The following is a 19,303-nucleotide window of genomic DNA, read 5'->3' as shown; positions in this document are numbered from 1 at the left end:
TCATTGGCTCTTCTCCCCCGCCCCGGGATCACAGACTCCAGGCGGCAGTGGCTCTGGGGTTTTGGAGGAGAGAAGCCGGGATGCCTGGGGTGTGGAAGGGGGCAAGTAGTGGTCTCCTCTCTCGCACCCGGGAATCCGTCGTCTCCGTTGTACTCGTGGAGTGGAGAAGGAACCATGCTATGCATTCTGGAAGGATGAAGCAACAGAGCAGATATACCAGGTTTAGGTAGTATCCCTACTTAATGTAAGCGTCCCTACACTCCTGGGGTCAGGACTGAGCAGAGAAGGGATAGGCATGGGCTACACGCTGAGCGGGCCTCTGAAATTGGAAACAGCTCGGGCTGATATAGAGAGCGAGTGTGTGTATGCCTCTGTGTTGTGTGTAGAACAGAGATAGTATCTAATGTGGCCTGAGCATGCAACTAGAGTGCAAGGCAGTGAAGTCATGTGCACCATGAACACTTAGGTGAAGTAACCCAGCAGTCTAAAACCACGCATGATGCCTGAGTCCTTCTGAGACTTCGGAAATGTTCATGCATCCACTCAGGTTTGCTTAGTTTTTTGTTGTTGTTGTTTGTTTTTAAAGTGCTGTGTGTGTGTGTCTTGTCTTGTTTTGATTCTATTAGAATCATTCCTGCTTCAGTGCAGTATTCATAGACCCATCAAAATAAGTAGGTAGTATCTCTGCCAAAATGACTTGAAATAGGTCAGCAGATGCACAACTGTTCTTTCTGCAGGCATGGATTCTCATGTAAACAGTCAATTCAAATTCATTCAGAAGAACTATGTTTTGTGTTAAGGGCCTGTGTTGACATTTAAAAAAAATTAAGACCTTTTGCTGAAATAGCAGAGAACAACAACTATCTCCCTAAGGTGTGAAGTTTAGGTGTAACTCCAGTCTGTATGTTGAGATTACCTTTTTTCAAAACACTTGATATAAAGCTTACAATGACAGCAGTAAATGTGTCAGCAATTAGGAAACACTCATATGTGCACACAGAAGATCAGTTCTCTGTTCTAAGTCACAAAGTGTGGCTTCTTAATGTAATTGTAAAATTGTCATCAAGATTGTGAAAATAATTGTTCATACATTCTGGCTCAGTGTCTTTAACAGTTTATGTGAAAGAGAGCATTCAACCATTCCGTGGTTATTCTGTCTTGCTTTTTTACAGTAATATATTGTATACATTTTATCATAAATGGTTTTTCATTATACATATGCACGACCACCCATAATTCAAAAAATTTAGTTTACATGTTTTTGCAGAACTGAAATGTGGATGAGTATACTAGACTCAAAATGAAAAAGTTAATTTTGCATATGTTTTGATAGGGATTTTGGCGTGAAATTTTGTGAAAATTTTGTTGATTGAAAAAGTTTTATTGATGAATCCTGATTTTAAGTTGGAAATACTACTGCTATTCCTCTTATGCTTTCTTATAGACTTTCTACTGTTGGCTTAAGAGGTGTTATTGAAAGTTGGCCTTAACATTTTTTCATACCTATGAGTTTTACAATTAATTGAGATAATCTGTTTTGATTATCAGTCTTCTATGACATAGCATTTCCACTTGAATATATATGTATATACTTAGCAAGTAGAAAGTACACATTTTTAGAATGGAAAGCAGATTACCAAAAGATTTTTCACACTTAAAAAATTTGATAAGATATAATTTGTGAAGCCATGACTTTAAATTTTGTTAGACTTTATCTCAGTGATCTGAGATTGAGTCATTTTTTTTTAATGTAGGCAAGGGAAATTTTTGTGTTCCATAAGCATTTTTTCATTTTAAGAAGTATGGATAATATTTACTCACACATGGGAGTAAGAACTTGGATCATTATTATTGTGGCAGGCCATGGCATTTGTTTATAGTTATCTTCACTACTGTGATCTGACTTTTATTGTATATTAGACGGCTATTTACAAATGAAGCTGTGCTTGTGGTTTTGTTTGTAGTAATGCGATGATGTGACAGCTTTCTTGATTTGTGTTTTCAAAATACAACTTTAGAAAGGTAAGGAGACTGAGTTTTAGTCTCAGTTGTGTAATTTTTCAGATATTCAGCATCTTCTTGAAGGTGTTCACACATGGTGGTCAGTTTGTAAACCTAAAAAATGGAAGGGAATGGCAGCATTGGCGAGGGAAAGTGTTCATTTAGATAACATCAGAAAGAAAGTTAACTTCATCTAGCTAAACGGGAGCAGTTTTATTTTGACTGTTCTTGGAATAAAAACAGTGCAAAGTATAAAAATTCAGAGGAAACATCTTGGTAGTGCCATTTGTTGGAAATCAGAGTAACTTGATCCATTTACTGTTTTGATATTTTCAAAAAGAAAACATTGTATAATTATAGGGCAAAAGACAAAGGGCAATAAGTAGAAGAATAACTGTTTCCCTGTCCCCCCCATTACACCCCCTAGTGTGGTTTTTCTTTTCAGTGGTGCTCTATGGGCCTCCTTCCAAACTCTAGCTTCCCTTCATGTCTCTCTGCCTGGTCCTGCCTTTAACTCTTGTTCTGTGGCCCTAACATTCCCAGTGGTCTGTGGGACTTTGTTAAACACGCGGAGGAAATTGACCTGCACGTGTTGAGTCTGCTGCCTTGTTCCATCTCTTGCCCTTTCCTCTCTTCCCATCTTCAGGTATTTTGTCATGAGCCTTTTCTCTTAATCCAGATTGCTTGATGGTAGACATTCCAGATACTGTGGCAAGTTGCTGAGGGGTCAGTTCCTGAGAGGTGTTTGGGGAATTTCTCAAAACCCTTAGATTGGAGACTCTTCTGCTCTGTGCCAGATTGCCTCTGACTCTTGCAAAAAACAAAACAAAACAAAACCAAAACCCCCCAAAATCAGAGCTGTCTTTCTGTGTATTGTCAGCTTAGATAGTATCTGTGCAGACAAAGTACAGGGAGAGAAATTCTGGAAAGATATCTAATATCTTGTAAGCAAGACAATTGTCGCTAAGTAGAATATTAAGTAGGTAGGGATTCATGCCACTAGTGTTTCTAGCTGAGAGAGGCTGGTAATATTACTTAATTAAAGAAAACAAAAATATGCTATATCAGTGATAACTGTCATGTTTGGTTCTTGGAATATTAAATAATGCCATTTTTTTGCTGTGTGTCAGGAAGAGCTCATTGTGACTTTATTTTACTGATGTTTGTTAAAATCAGTTGAGTTTTTCCATGTATTTGGTTTTCCGTTTGAATTTAGTAAAACTGCACTAATTCAGTGTCACTAATTGAAACTTTGACTAAATTTCCTTGTTTGGTGGCTGGAGTTTACATCGGCACTGGATGTGAAGAAAGGGGCCTGCTGATGTAATTAATACTATAAGCAACATGATTTGGGCATAGATAATAAATAGAGAACAAATTCTTATCAGGACTTAGTGAACAGCATGCAAATTAATGCCGTTAATTACAAATTAGGTTGATCTATTCATTAATCCTTTCAGGATTTCTACTATAAAGTAAATATAACACAAGTGCATTATTTTCAAAACATTTTGTAAACTTAAGGCTTAAGGCAACAGTTGCAACCAGGATTCTGGGAAATTCCAGTGACGCTAAAGTGCCATCAGTTAGAAGAATTAACATTTAAAAAAATAATAGGTTTTTGGGAACTGTGGGAAGAGCCTCTGCTTTAAAGAACAATCTATAGTAAGACATCCAGTTAAAATGTGAAAAAAAAGCAAACACCTTAGAATCTAGTTTCAGGGTTACTTTAACATTTGTTTATATTAGTTTAGAAATATGTCTTGTAAAATCTATTTATTTACGATGTGTTATTATTTGTAATTTTGGAGATGAAATATGACTGATATAGTGTGCATTTGTAATTTTTATAATTGGCCTCTTATGCTTTTCCTTATCTTTTTTTGTGGCAGCCATGTGTAAAGTTGAAACTGATTATGAAACCAAATAAAGAATTCATTTAGAGTGACCTCGTTGGAAAACAGTATTTTTCTAGACCTACTCTCCTTTAAGCAAATCCAGTTAAATTACCATTTTGAAACTTTTGTGTAAATATTGGACACTTCTAGAAATGTAAAAAAATGATTCATGATATTGGACTTAGATAAAAACTAGAAAATCATTTTGTTAATTTTCTCAGCAACTTTCTAGAGTCGCATTCTCTTGATGTTTAAGAGGAATTCAGTGAGATTTTGAGTTCCAGCGTCCTATAATTCCACTGTTATGTGTTATAACGTCCCAGGATAGTCCTATATGTAAAGAGGCAGCAATTGTATTCATCAGTCACTTGTGAGAACGGAGGATCATGAAATGGAAATAGAGTTGGGAAGGTTACAACCCTTGATTCACTCACCTGGGAATCGCAGTTCAGACACTGCTGACACAGAATTACAAATGACAGTGTGTTAATAATGTATTTTCAGGGTCACTCAAGAATAGTCAGAACGGTTAATACTGAAATCCATGAATGCCTTGGGTCTACAGTGGTAGCTCATGTGACATTTTATAGTTGAAGAAATGGAGACAGAAAAGATAGAATGGTTGGTCACAGGTGGGACTAGAATGGAGGTAAGTGTAAGCAAATTCTTCCCTTTAGCAAAGAGTCTCTTCTCTCTTGAGCATCTGTTTGAAACTGTCACTTCTTTTAGCAATACCTAGAATGTCACATTTTGTTTCAAAGTTTTCTTTACTGAATTATGGACTATATAAAATAGTTTTATTAGAAGAAGCTTTTGATCTCTATGTTTAGCAGAAATTTAAATTTTGATGATAAATGTTATAATCTGGTTTGATCTTGGCAGGAGGTTAAATAAAAGGAAAACTTTGTTAAACATTGTTTCCTATTCTTGTAAATATGTACTTGGAAACAGAAATAGCATACTTTCCTGTTAAGGAATTTTTTATACTTTTATTTTGAAAAGTGTTATTGTAAGACTCTTTGTCTGAACTACAGATAACAACCCATGTTGTTATTCTGGTTTGAGGATTTAGTTAATTTCTAGAGAGAGCTCAAGTGAAAATAGGAACCATTGCTTCTTAGGTGTTCTACTACTTTTTAAAAATACAGTCAAGTGGAAATGATGTATACTGAAACAGCATTTCAGTTTGTAGACTGTCTTTAGTAGTCTTTGCATTTTCAGCATTTTAAACCCATTTTATTTTATAATATTTCCATCTCCTGTATTCATACAGGCTGTATTCATTGATAAGCTATCAATTATATTTTATATAAGAAATCAAATAAAAAATTTTATATTCCTCCATGGTGAGGGATTCTGAATAATTGCTTAAAACAGATGGACTATCAACTTGAGGACTTAGACCTATTAGTTCATTTCAGTCGCTCGGTCGTATCTGACTTTTTGCGACCCCATGGAGTGCGACATGCCAGGCCTCACTGTCCATCACCAACTCCCGGAGTTTACTCAAGCTCATTTCTATTGAGTCGGTGATGCCATCCAACCATCTCATCCTCTGCCATCCCTTTCTCCTCCCGCCTTCAATCTTTCTCAGCATTAGGGTTTTTTCAAAAGAGTCAGTTCTTCGCATCAGATGGCCGGAATTTTGGAGTTTCAGCTTCAACATCAGTCCTTCCAATGAACACCCAGGACTGATCTCCTTTAGGATGGACTGGTTGGGTCTCCTTGCAGTCCAAGAGACTCTCAAGAGTCTTCTCCAACACCACAGTTCAAAAGCGTCATTTCTTTGGTGCTCAGCTTTCTTTATAGTCCAACTCATATCCATACATGACCACTGGAAAAGCCATAGCCTTGACTAGACAGACCTTTGTTGTCAAAGCAATGTCTCTGCTTTTTAATATGCTGTCGAGGTTGGTCGTAACTTTCGTTCCAAGGAGTAAACGTCTTTTAATTTCGTGGCTGCAATCACCATCTGCAGTGATTTTGGAGCCCCCAAAATAGAGTCTGCCATTGTTTTCACTGTTTCCCCATCTATTTGCCATGACGTGATAGGACCAGATGCCATGATCTTAGTTGTCTGAATGTTGAGCTTTTAGCCCACTTTTTCACTCTCCTGTTTCACTTTCAAGAGGCTCTTTAGTTCTTCTTCACTTTCTGCCATAGGGTGATGTTATCTGCATATCTGAAGTTACTGATATTTCTCCCAGCAATCTTGATTCCAGTTTGTGCTTCTTCCAGCCCAGCATTTCGCATGATATACTCTCTATATAATAAGCAGGGTGACAATATACAGCCTTGACATACTCCTTTCCCTATTTGGAACCAGTCTGTTGTTCCATGTCCAGTTCTAACTGTTGCTTCCTGGCCTGCATACAGATTTCTCAAGAGGCAGACCTATTGCCGAACTTCAAATCCATTTCACAAATGCATATGCAGGTATTTAAAAATATATAAATAAGCTCTGAGGAAGCAGTTATCAGTTATTAAAATGCTGTTTATGGAATTGGATGGATTCCTTTCTAGACCATTATAAAGAAGAATAGAACCTTGTGTTTTTCTTTTTATTTCCCTAGTCTGTTATTTTGCCTGACAGCAAAATATAGTCAACTCTATTTTAAAAGATGGTCTATCTGACTTTCTACGAACATTTATCCCTTGCAGCTGGAAATTCTGCATGTCTCTGCAAAAGAGAAAAATGAGTAGAAATCAGAGATTTATGTTAACAGCTGCCTGGAGATTATGACATTCTACCTTTCATTCAGTGTTTGTCAATTTCAGATACTTGCTACAGTTGTGAAACCAGAAGAATGATGATTGATATTCAGAGAGAATGTTTTATTCATATGCAGTTAAATTAAAAACAGTTCCTGTCAGTTCCAGGATGCCAAGGGTTAAAGACTTTGGTGACTGTGTAGCTCCCATTTTTCTTTTTGGGAGGAGTAGCTTCTTCTGATTTAAATGTTCAGTTGTCTACATGTAGTATTAGGATGTTTTGGAAATTATAGTATGTCAGTGTCTAAACTATGTCTCCCAAGTTGTTGCATTTACTTGGAAGTTACATAAAATGATTTGTTAAAATATATATTCAAGGTTTTAATTTGAAAAATATGGTCATTGAACCAATAGTGCCAAGCTCAATGCCTTGCTCTTTATGCAGTGAATAAATTCTTGTTGAATGATTTGGGCAATGCAAAATTAACAGGTGCCTCCAGAAGCCATAAATGGAGACATATTATATGTTTATATTGAGTTTATTATATAAATTCTGATTCTCTGTAAATGGTTTTGCCTGGTTGATTGGAATGCTTCCTTCTCCAGCTACATCAGAGAATGGACTAGAAGAAGGCATTACTAAGGTGGCACAATTAGATTGAGGGCAGTTTTGTTGTTTGGTCATTTGGACTGGCTTTATGCCAGCTGAGTTTAAAAGGTTAAATCCTTTTCAACTTAGCATATTAACTTGAAAGCTTTCTTTCAGTTTCTGCTGTATTTCTCCTTAGCCTGACTGATTTCTGACAAGTGAGAAAAGATATGTTAATCTCTCAGTGTTTGATTTATTGGGTGATTTATATGTTTTAATTATTGTCCAGGCATGGTCATGAAGAGAAAAATGACCTGGCGAATTTCATGACAACAAAAACAAAACAGAAGCAAGACATAAAAATTCCAAACCAAAACAAAGCAAAATCCTCTTCCTTTGTTTGCATCTCAATTTATCATTTTCTCTAAAGCTTTTGTAATCCAGTAATGCAGCCCTCTTCAGTATAATTTTCTGCCCTGCGCTGGCCCCTGCAGCGTCACTTGCTGCTATCTAGTGGGCAGATATACGGGCTATGAGATGGTAAAAGGTGACTAATTCTTCTGACTCCTTATATTCTCCTAAGTGGACTTTACGCCATCCTTTAACATTTGTATTTAAACATCTTGTGAGCTATACCATTTTATCAAATTAAAAGCATAGTATAGTCTCTTAAAATAATAGAACCTGAGTCAGGGTTTCACGTTTGTGTTACAATTTTTTTTTTTTTCACAAAGGAATTACATTTCTTTTTATTATTAAACCTGGCATTGTTGGTCTGCTATGTATACTTAATGCTAATAAAGTACATGCATACCTTCTTTGTGTGGGTCTGACTCTTGGCATGGTAACAGTTCTCATTATTTAATTCTCGTGGTTACAGCTTTAGTTCAAATGTTACCTCCTGTGGGACCCACATCTCCTGATACCTTCAGCTGGAGTAGTGAAGGGACTCAGTCCCTTCATTTTCACAGTGGACCCCTTGACTCGAGCATGTTGCTGTGATGGTTAGTTTGTCTGTCTGCCTCTCCTCCGAAGGAAGTGGAGAACCTGGAAGACTGGGGCTTGGTTCCATTTATTTTTGTATCATTAGCCTGCCCTAGATTGTTAAATAAATGAAATAATAGATCAAGGATAAGAGGGATTTAAAATTTTGAATTATAGGGTTCTTTTCTATTTTGAAAATTTTTTTTGTGGATCTTAAACCATGGGTGGCTCCTGAACATGAGGAGTTTCTTGATTTGTAAGTGCCAGTCCTGTAGAAGGGGTTTTTCAGATGAGTTTTGAAATGCTCTGTTTCCTAGTGGGGTCCTGTGATTTCTGTGCAGTAGCCAGCAGGCAGAAGCTGCAGGCAGGGGTGGCCTACCCAGGGAGTGCTTGGTTCTCAGTGAGTCAGTGTCAGTCAATGGGTGTATAGGTTGATTTACTCAAAGGCAGGTGATATTTTTTCGCGGGGGAGATTGGTGATGATGCCAGGTTGAGGGGTAAACTATTGTGACAGGCATTGGGGAGACCCAGGGTTCACTTCACAGTTGTATTGCTTACTTCAAGAAATGTGCAAACCCTGATGAATAAAAGTTAATACATTTTGGAGTCGAAACAGAGACGTAAAACGTGCTGCAGGCCCAGATACAAGATGTCTGTGTGATAATGAGAAAGACTCTTTCAGGCCCGGAACACAGGCTCCTCGTGAGTCGGCTCTCCTGATGGCATCTCTGCATGGTGAATGAAGCCTTTGAGAAAAGTGTGGCTTTGGGACCCATGTCAACAAGGCGGCAGTCTGAGGAGGCGCCTGCTCTCCGAGGGCCTTGTGGAGGACCATGGGTGGATCCGCACTATCCCAGACTTGGTCATATGGCTCCACATTAAGGCAGGCCAGCCAGGGCTTTCCAGGCTCTGGTTTGTGAGCCAGGACTTAATGTCTGACAGAAATACTTTTCTGTCAAGGAGTTGCAGACTAGGGAAACTATAGTTTCCTACGTAACAGTCTCATCATCTTCAACCTTTGCCCATTCACATTGAGCAGCCAGGAGGGAATCACTCTTGTTTTCACCTCTGTAGAATGGTCCACATTCTACACGGGTGCTGTCTCACTGCACAGACACTTCTAGAAACATGTGGAAAATTCGGAATTTGTTGGGGGGAAAAAAGATAAAAGAGATCCCCTCTCAGTGATTAAAGGATTTTAAATACAACAGGAACTGGGATTCTTCAGTCTTGAAAAGGTTGAGTGGTGATTTAACTATAGATTTCACATATTAAAAAGTCTCTTTCTACAGTTTCTACATCTAACATCACACTCAGATGTTATCCATCACCACTTTCAAGTGGATTCGAGAAAATGCTGTTCGGAAGCACTGGGGATTCAGGTGGTTTTTGTTTTTTTAACCAGTTAAGGACATTTAACACTGGCACGGATTGTGGCGATCTTCTGAATGGAGACACTACATGATCCTCATTTATTTGACTGTAAATGAGATCTAAGTCTAATTATGGATATTTGGAGTTAGAAGAAACCTTGGAAATCTAACTCCCGTTTGGCCTGGAGCCAGTCCTCTGATTGTGAATGGGGGAGGGGGACGGGAGACTTTTTAATCTGTCATACTTGATCAAGTCTGAACCTAACAAAAATGAACAAATCGGACTCTTCGAATTGGAAAGTGCCCCAGAGATCTCACTCAGGACTCCCTGTGGGATTGTTTCCCGGTGCCTTGGGAGCACGTCTAGTGAGAAAGAGCTCCCAACCTCCTAAGAGTTCCCGCTCTAACCTGGCCGTTTCTGCTCACCGGAATGTTTCCTGATGTTGACGTTGGTCTGATGCTCTTAAGTATATGTTCATCGTTCCTAGCTTTGCCCTACAGAGTTCGATAAAATGAATCTTTTCTGTCCTTTACAAAAGAGTTTATTTGATATTAAAAACGGCTTTCATGTTCTTAAGTCTTCTAGCTTTTTTCCCACGTGGCATGGTTTCTGGGCTTTTCCCCATCCCAGTAACCTTCTTATAAAACCACATCAAGTTGTCAGGGCCTCTTGAAACTGGAGAAGTGAGCAAAGATTCATCTTGGCTTACTTCCTCCTGTGGAACCTCCAGCACCATGGGCTGGGTTGCTTCACTGTTCTTGCCCTCTCTGCCCCCGTGCTAACCTTTAAACTTCTTGGAGTTCAAGTCCTTCCCTGAGGGGCCCCAGTCTAGCGTCCGTCCCATGACGGCCCTTGTCGGGTGAGGACCACCGTGGTCGGAGTGCTCTCCGTCTCCTGCCCTTTCCCACTGAAATTTCCTTCACTCATATCTTTTCTCAGTCCTGCTGTACCCCCAGCGTTAAGCTATCAAATACTAAATCTGCTCTGAAGTAGGAGCTTTCCAGAAAGCCTGATAGCAGATGCCTTTTAACAGTGATTTTCTGGAGGCATTGCTTGTATTTTGCTTGCTTTTATTTGGGATACAGGCAGGTACTAGAGACAGCATGATAGCCTGACACCATGGTGGTTCAGTGGGGTCACTGAGGACAGGCCAAGTTCCTTGTTGACTTTTCATATCACACCATGAAGCTGCTCAGCACCCCGCTTGACCAGAGCCCAAACCTGCATCTCCTGCCTGCTCTGACTTCTGGCACTCAGTTTTTCAAAGTTGTTGATAAACAGCTCCTAAGGCCATTGAATTTGGCTAACCCAGGGAGTCTGATTGTAATTTGATAACTAGTTTAAGTTTCACCGAGGCCTAAAAGAGGCCAGTGGCTTCCCACTGTGGTGTCACAACACAGCAGTCAGCTGTGAGGTATTAGCAGCTACCGATAACCTACAGAAGTTTGCAAATGACATACTTTGAAACATCTATATATACACCAGGGTGGATTCAAGTTCAACCTAAAAATGTTACTTTCACTTGCATTCTGATGTGTTTCCTCATGCGGGAGAAGAAGGGATGGAGCTGCAGCTGTCATGGTGGGTATTTGCATAGCTTGCAGTCCTCTTGATCCTGCCGATATGCCTTTAATCACAGTGGAGATCAGACATCCGTGTAAGCTGTGGCAATGTTTGCCTTTGTTTCCATGAACATTTTCGAGCATAGCTTATTAGAACCTGGATTCACTCATGCTAGTGTTTGGTTCAAGTGAATGTCATGTCATATGACTCTTGGTAGGAAAAAAGTCTGAAACCTGAGGTTAGAGAACAGACCTTTGCTAGACAGATCGGTAGACTGAATAGGTCTTGAAACATTGAGGTAGACACTTTTGGAGTGATTTCAAAGTGCCCTGTGAAGCTTTTTCTCCTCGAACATTTCCCGTGGGCCACACCTGAAATTCCATGATTAATTATTTATTGAGAATAAGATTGGTCTTCTTTGATAGAGGTTTCAAAAGTAACTGATCTTTAAAAAATAATTTAGTGAATTGACTTTTTTTTGCCTTTGGGTGATACTGAATCCAGGAAAAATTCTGTATTTCAGGAGCCTTTTTGAGAGTGAACATTCGTTTCTCTTTTTAAATCCATATCTCATGCCCCTTGTATCACTCAATTTTCCATACTGCTTCCTTCAAGTATGACTCATTTTAAATCTCCCAGTTGGTAAATAGATTAAATAATGCATTATTGAGTGTAAACTGGCTGTTAAAAATTATTATTTCCTTCACTTACCAAACAGTTCGTCTCCTCATCCATCCTTCCATTCTATCCATGCAAACCTCAGAGTTTTAGTGCCCCCTGCCTCTGTGTTGTGTTCTCAGGGCTTAAAATAAAGTAGACAATCTTTGAAGGTTACTGTCCAGCAGTGGGTGTGAAAGCAAGTCACAATCTAAGTTGTAATTACTTTAATAGCAGAAGATGTGGCATGCTGTGGAGTGCAGAAAAGGGAGTGATTAACTGTCTTCATAGACTATACTTTCATTTTTTGTCAAAAATAAATGAAATTAATATTAATTTTCTCTGTGTAGTATAATGGGAACATTGTTAAGATGTGGTTTTATTTTAAAATAAAGATAACATAAAAAGTGCTGCTAAAGAAGTGATGAACGTTTAGATATGGAATTCTGTAGCTATTATACCTGTGAGCGAAGTATGTGAGAGAATCATGGGCTATTGAAGGTGGAAGTGTCTTTAAAAGTCAACTACTTCAACCATCTTCCAAAAAAAAAAGGACCTCCCTGTTAAATGGTTAACACATCCCTTCCTCCCATTTCCAATGATGGGGAGGCATAATCAAAGTGTGGAAGGAGGTGTATGGTTTGACAGAACCTTCGTTTCAATCCTCCTTTCTCCATGTGCCGGCTGTTTGTGTACATGGGGAATTTCTGCAATCATCCTGAACCCATTTTTTCTTACTAAAAAAGTGGAAACAGTAATACTGATTTTGAAGGTGGTAGTGACTGTGAGAGGAACTGTGTGTGAAATGCCTACCCCACTGCCTGCTTAGAAAGAGCCTTCAGGAGTTGTTAGGTATTGTTATTTTATTGTTGGACAGCTCCCTGGAAAGCGCAGTGGTGTTCTTCTAGAAGTAGCCTGTATTAAGGCAAAGACTTGCTCGCCTCCTAACCACGGTCAGGTCCGTTGTAGTTGGACGGCCTCTGCCATCCCTCTGAAGCAGTTGGCAGAGGTCACCAGTGACTGTCCCATTGCTGGTCTCTCTGATATTTGACACAGTGGGTCACCTCTTTCTTCCGGAGACGTTGTCCTCATTGTCTGTCATGGATTTCCTCCTCTGACTTGTTCGTCAGCTCGTCTTTATTGAGTCCTGAGTGTTGATGTTCTTTTATTCCTTTAAAAGTTCTTCCAGGCAGTCTTGCCCCCTTACACACATAGGATTTACTCTGGCTTCTAGGCTGATGAGTAACACATCTGTATTTGCAACCTAGTCTTTTTTCTGGATCTTTCTCTCAAACCTGATATGCAGCAGTTGCTGTGGATGGGTAAGGATGAAAATAAAGGGGCTTATTTGTTCTCCTGTGTTTTTTACCCTGGGTGGTGTGACCACCATCTCTCCAGTTAATTGAATCTGTTATTCAGTTCAGATCTTTTAAATACTCTACTCATTGCTGCTATATCCTCCCAACATTAGTCTCTTTGCTTTCAAACTTGTCCTCTCTCTGACACTATCACTAGAGTGATCAATTAAAAGTGAATATCTGATTCTGCTAACCACATATATGATTGGTGACCTTTTCTTGACTGAATTGTAAGAACTCTTTATATTATGGAATTTGACCCTTATTGCCTGAATATTGAAAATATTTGTAATATAGCATATGCCATATTGTATTGAACTTATTTTAAGTCTCTTCAGTTTATTACAATGTAAGTTCTTGGGAACAGGGAAAATATTTTGTATTCGTATGTGTATTCTGTGTGTGTGTGTCAGTGTTTGGTCCGTATAAAGTTGATGGAACTAAGCTGAATGACTTAAAACTCCCAGTAACACCTTCCATGGCTTTCTCTTTATTCTACCTCGGCACTGAACCCTGTTGCTCATTCCTGTGTCCTTCTCTTGTGTAAAACTATTTTCCGGATCCGCTCAGGCGTAGCTGTCTATGCTGCCTCTTGTACTTTGAACTCAAAGGGTGTCACAAATACTCGCAGCACAACTTTCTCTTTAACTGTGAAATCTTCACGGGCAAGAATGTATTCACTTCATCTCCCTAGGCTTAGCATGATGCCTGGCACATAATTAATCTTTTTTTCCCCCCTTCAGCAAACAAATTGACTGGAAAAGCTATACCTGATCATCACTAAAATGTAACGATGTTAGTGACCTTTTTTTCCGCCCCTAATCTCATACTTTTAATTAATGTAGACCCAGTTGGGTTACTTTTTCTGGTAGCCTTGACTTATGGAGCCCCTGACTTCCTTATCCCTCTTCTCAGGCATTTTCTTATAAACACAGAAGCCAGGTCTCCTTTACTCTTGATATTGTGATTATTTTATACAATTCTAAGCACAAGGTTTAAAGTAACACACCATAATTTGGTTTAATCTTGTTCATCTTGTTCTCTGGTTCTAACCTTTTCGATCTTTCATTGAAACATATGGATTCTTTTACCTTTTCTTTTTAGTTATTTGTCCCAAGTTATGTCCTTAGTAAATTTGCCAGGGCCTCTATCTAATAAGCCTGGCAACCAAATGAATTTTTGGAGCTAGTCAGTTTGGATGATTGAGTTCACAAATTTATTTTAGGTTCTGCATATATAACATGGGAAAAAATCCCACCTGTGTTAATAAGGAAGTTGTGGCTTCTATTAAGAAGAAAAAACAAAAGGGAGATTCTTGTGTAATTGTTATCCTTGACCTTTCGGTTACCTAATTGATGTATTTTTCTATAAATGTATTTTAGAATGATAAAAAAAATTTTTTCCGATGCCTTTGCCTACTCTAAGACTTATTTTAGTTCTTTGTCATTTGAAGGAGGAATGAATTTCCCTGGGATAATGATTGGAGAGTTGGTGTGTTTATTAATGGCATATGTCTTGTAATATATTATTTCACGTGATTACATTTGAAGAAAACACCTTGTTAACCTGTTAGCTGCTTTGTTTTCCTGTAGAATCTTGCTCAAAGTAGATAAATAATAAAGTGAATTTATATACTTTTGAGCTTTCTATTCTGAAAATGTTAGGAATAATATTGTATATGCCCCACATGTGCATTAGCTAGCTCTAACCTTGTAATCACTGCGAGGCCAGGGGAGCGTCAGTTCTCTTTCAGGGTCATGTAGTGACTCACAGTGGTTGGAGCAGGGTTTTGGACTCCAGATCCTGGGCTTTTTGCACCAGGACACTAAGTTGACATGCACTCAAGGCCAAATCCAATAGGCGGTATCAATGAATTGATGAAAAGCAAGGCTTTGTTTTTATATAAAATACTGTTTACTGCTGAAAATCACTTTAGTGGAACATCATTGGCCTTTCCTGTGGGAGAAAAATGTAGCTGTCTTATGGGGCAAATATATCTACTTCCTTTTTAGAAATACGCAGCTGATACTCACAAACAATGGGGACTATTAACCAGAATTTACTTGGCTATTACTGACCTTATCATGGTGTTGTAAGACAAACTAATCTAAAACATAAAAGAAGTGCTAACTGTGAATTCTATAAAGAAGGTATCTTTTATTAGAACTTGAGTTTTTTTCTCTAGATTAAAACTATAAAAAAAAAAAACTTTAGTGCTGGTTATTGTATCTACTTGATGGCCCTTGTTGTAGAGTCTTTGCTTCTTTATATTCATTTTCATATTTTTGTCACTAAAGCAAATAAAGGAAGCCACACATAGCTAAAGTGAAAGCCACTTCAAGGAGACGTCACATGAAACATTTTGAGGAGGGAGTCATGTGGTTTCATTGTAGCATTTTAGATGCAAATGTGAATTGTTTTGAGATCAGAATTTTTCATTTACTGCTCATTGCCTTTCTGTACTATGACGAATGCTCGGGACTAGCCTAGTTACACTTTTAAACTGATGTAATTACTTAAAAGGATGATGATTCAGATTCAGAATTTTAATGCATCTCTGAGACAAGTGATTAGAGAAATTTATTTCTTTGTTCATATGATTGCTGAACACATTTCTGATCTAGCTGAATCTGGTTGGACCAGATTCAGCTGTTGATAAGTCCTGCAGGTAAAATAGTTCGGGTCACAGGCTCAGCCGGAACCAAAGATGAAGCAGGCTAACTGATGGCCTAAGTGTAAATTCAGGGAGCTCTAATTTCACACTGGGGCCTCTCAGTGCCCCTTGCTTCATGGCTAATGCCTTTGTATGTGGGAAAGTTTCTTCCCTCCTGGATTCAACTTGGTTTCATATTTTCTTTCCTCTCTTTTTTCCTCCCTGTGACATTTTTATGAACCTTGGACTTGAAATATGACTTTTTCTGGGGTGGTTGTTTTAAGGTGTTAACACATAGAAAAAAAAAATAAATAACCTTAATTCTTAGCGAGGAGTACACCAAGGATGTTTCATTGACAGTTCTTGTTTCATATATGTGTGTGTGTATGTGTATATATATACATGTATATATGCACATATATATATATATTTCATGTCCTGAAAAATAGAATACACATTACAGTTTTCCTGCTGTGTGTGTTTATTTTAATCCTTGAGCCAGACCATGCCTGAAATAAGTTTTACTTTTTAAGAAAATGATACTGAGATATGATTATGCCTAGTGTTTATTACTGCACATAGAGATAATTTGAATGTTATTAGTATAAGAAAAATATCAGGTAAGTCTTTATCTAGATAGGAAAATCTAGGTAAAATAACCAGTGAGTAAGCGTTCCATTCATTCCATATATCAACAATGTGAAAAATATGGAAGAAATGTGCTTGGTTACTTTTTTTAAAAAAATGTGGTTCTAATTGTGTCTTAAGAGTGAAATTGTAAAGTAGAAGATTAATATAGAGTGCTTCTTTTGAGAATTCCCCTAGAAAGTACAGCTTCTGAACTCACTTTATTGTTTTGTTCTTTCTTGAACTGAGAAAGGAGGCCAGCATATTTGCAGTATATTCCAGGCTTTAGAATTTATTCTTATGCAGGAGAGGCATGATCCTTGGAGTCTCCTTTAGTGACAACATTTGGTTAGAATTCAGTTGGAAAGGACATGAATGAGACTTGGTGTAGTATTATTTCTGCATATTCTTTTGAAAATGAAAATGTGCAGAAATTGCTTACTATATCTTCATTATTTAAAAAAAATTTCCCTTTCACTCTTATACTAAACTGTGTATTGTGAAGTTACACACTTTACTTCTTTATAAATTTTGTCACTATGAGGTTTTGTGAATGATTTGATTTATTTATGGAATGATGGAATTGTGTCCAGTAATGTACATTTTAAAATGTTTATGTAATTATGTTGCAGTTATGTTAGACATAATAAAGGTACCACCATCTGTTCTTATTTGAACTTGTGTCCTGTGAAGAGACAGAACGAGGAGTGATATTTTGCTTTTGATTATTTGGCATGTGCTCAAGGTACTACTTTCCTCGTGAACTACTGTCCCCAGCTCCTGTCCAGAAATTTTCGTAAGTGAAGGTAATGAGTGGGAGAAAAAGCCGCAGTACTTCTAGTGGGAGCAGTAGTGAGCAGTTAGACGTGATATTTGTCTATAGGTCATCCTTAGTTGATTTATGTCATCTGTAAGAAACCTTTTTATGCATATATTTCAGGATATGGCATTCTGGAGAATTCATTATATGTCACTTGTTGCTCTTTATGATGGAGTTTGGTCCATAATGTTAAGAACAAGATAATATAAAGGATGGAATGACTAAGTGATGGCACACCACCCTCAGTTGTCATAGACCCACCTATTTCTGTTTTAGAAACACTTTGCCATTCTTTTTGCTTCTCTTTAAATTTGGCCCATTTGGATTAAAATTACATTTGTCTCTATGTTGTTTCCTTTAATCCCCATGGTAAAGCTTATCAGGTGGTTAATGTGGAAAGCTGTTCTGCTAAAGAGTAGTCTGGGATCAGAGAAGTTAAATAATTTGTTCATGATCACAGAGCTAATGGTGAGGATGAGATTCAAAAGTAGGACACTTAGAAATTATTTTGAAAAATTTCAAATATATGTAGAAGTTGAGAGAAGAGGGCATTTAACCCTGAGGTACTTAACTCAGTTAACTGTGGAGATATTCTGACTTCGCTACCTTTGCTTTATATTTAAGTTCTTTTTTTCTTGACTTTTTCCTTGTTGACGTGTTACAAAGACATCGTTTTGTCAAATGTCAAATTTTGACTCTGGGGCAAATGTTTTATCTCTATACCAAATGGCCTCAGTATAGGAGAGAATGTCCTGATGTAAACACTGTGAACAAATGAAAGCCATGTTTTCTTAGAAAATGAGTTATATATCTTCATTTGGTTTTCTTGATATGGGTAATCACCATTGCTATTCATTTGTTAGTAAAATGGTGATGAAATAGCTAATAATTATTGAGTACTGATCCTGGACTAGGAACTGCCTCTTGTACTTCATGTGTGTTAACTCGTTTGGTTCACAGCAACCCCATGTTCTATAATCATTTCATGTGGGTTCAAATTGCTTTCTAAAAATGTGTATCTTTATAAGTGAAATATTCTACACTGCCTTCAACTGTAATATCTTTTCCACTTCTTCTCATTTTTAATACTGATTATTATAATATATATTGATGGAGGGAAAGAAGGTTGCCGCCCCAAAGTGTTAAGTCCATAGAGCAGCAGGATCAGCATTACTCGGAAGCACGGTAGAAATACAGACTCTCAGGCCATACCTCAGAGCTTTTGAACCAGTCTGCATTTTGAATAGACCCTCAAGTGATCTAAATGCATATTAAAGTTCAAGAAGCCCCAGATAGCGTGTAAACAGTGCCTCCTGAGCATGGATGTACATAGAATCTCCTGGAAAATGTTTAAAGCTACCAAAGCCTAGTCTTCCTGCTGACCAATTAAATTAGATTCTCGAGGTGAGGCCCCAGCATCAGTTTGTTTTTGTTTCTGAGTCTCCTGGTGATTCTTAACTTTGGCCAGGCTTCAGAATGCCCTGGTTTAATAGGACTACAGTATCTTTCCATTCTGTTTCAGCCACGGAACTCTAGAACATTTCATCTTGTAAATCACATATAGAAAATGATGCTATCAATATAAATGAGAATTGAAAATGAAAGATATTTTTTGGCTTACACTCGATCTTTTTGGTGATGGTAATTCATTGATAATTCTATAGAAAATAATTCCCTTTTATGCAGGACTGAACTTCCTCACTGTTCTTCTCCTTCTTTGGTGCTAGGGAATGAAAATGTTGCCAAAATTTCTTGGTTTTTTTTCTCTTTTTTTCCCCCATCCTTTCCTTCAGGTGAAGAATTAGAGGGAGGCAAGGATTGTGGAATAACAAATGAATAAAAACTGGGCTAAGAGTCATTAAATAAATTTATGAGATTACACTGGATAGGAGTCTGTGTATTTTAGTTTGCTCCTAAGTTTGCTGCCTGTGCATGTATATGGATATGTGCTTTTCTTTAATTCAGTGACTTCAATTCCAGACGTGTATTCCGTTCGTTCAACTGCAGTTACTGCTGCCGCTGCTGCTAAGTCGCTTCAGTCGTGTCTGACTCTGTGCGACCCCATAG

At 38.0% G+C, this 19,303-nt stretch overlaps 1 protein-coding gene across 2 annotated transcripts in view; it reads left to right on the top strand.

The window, feature by feature from the left end:
* Positions 1–19,303, top strand: part of PPP3CA (protein phosphatase 3 catalytic subunit alpha) — a 312,091-nt gene that overhangs the window by 1,089 nt on the left and 291,699 nt on the right. The gene's annotated exons all lie outside the window — the stretch shown is intronic.

Source organism: Cervus canadensis, chromosome 19 (assembly GCF_019320065.1).
Source record: "Cervus canadensis isolate Bull #8, Minnesota chromosome 19, ASM1932006v1, whole genome shotgun sequence".
Classification (NCBI taxonomy): domain Eukaryota; kingdom Metazoa; phylum Chordata; class Mammalia; order Artiodactyla; family Cervidae; genus Cervus; species Cervus canadensis.
Note: the sequence above shows the minus strand (reverse complement) of the source record. Positions and strands in the feature narration are given on the sequence as shown.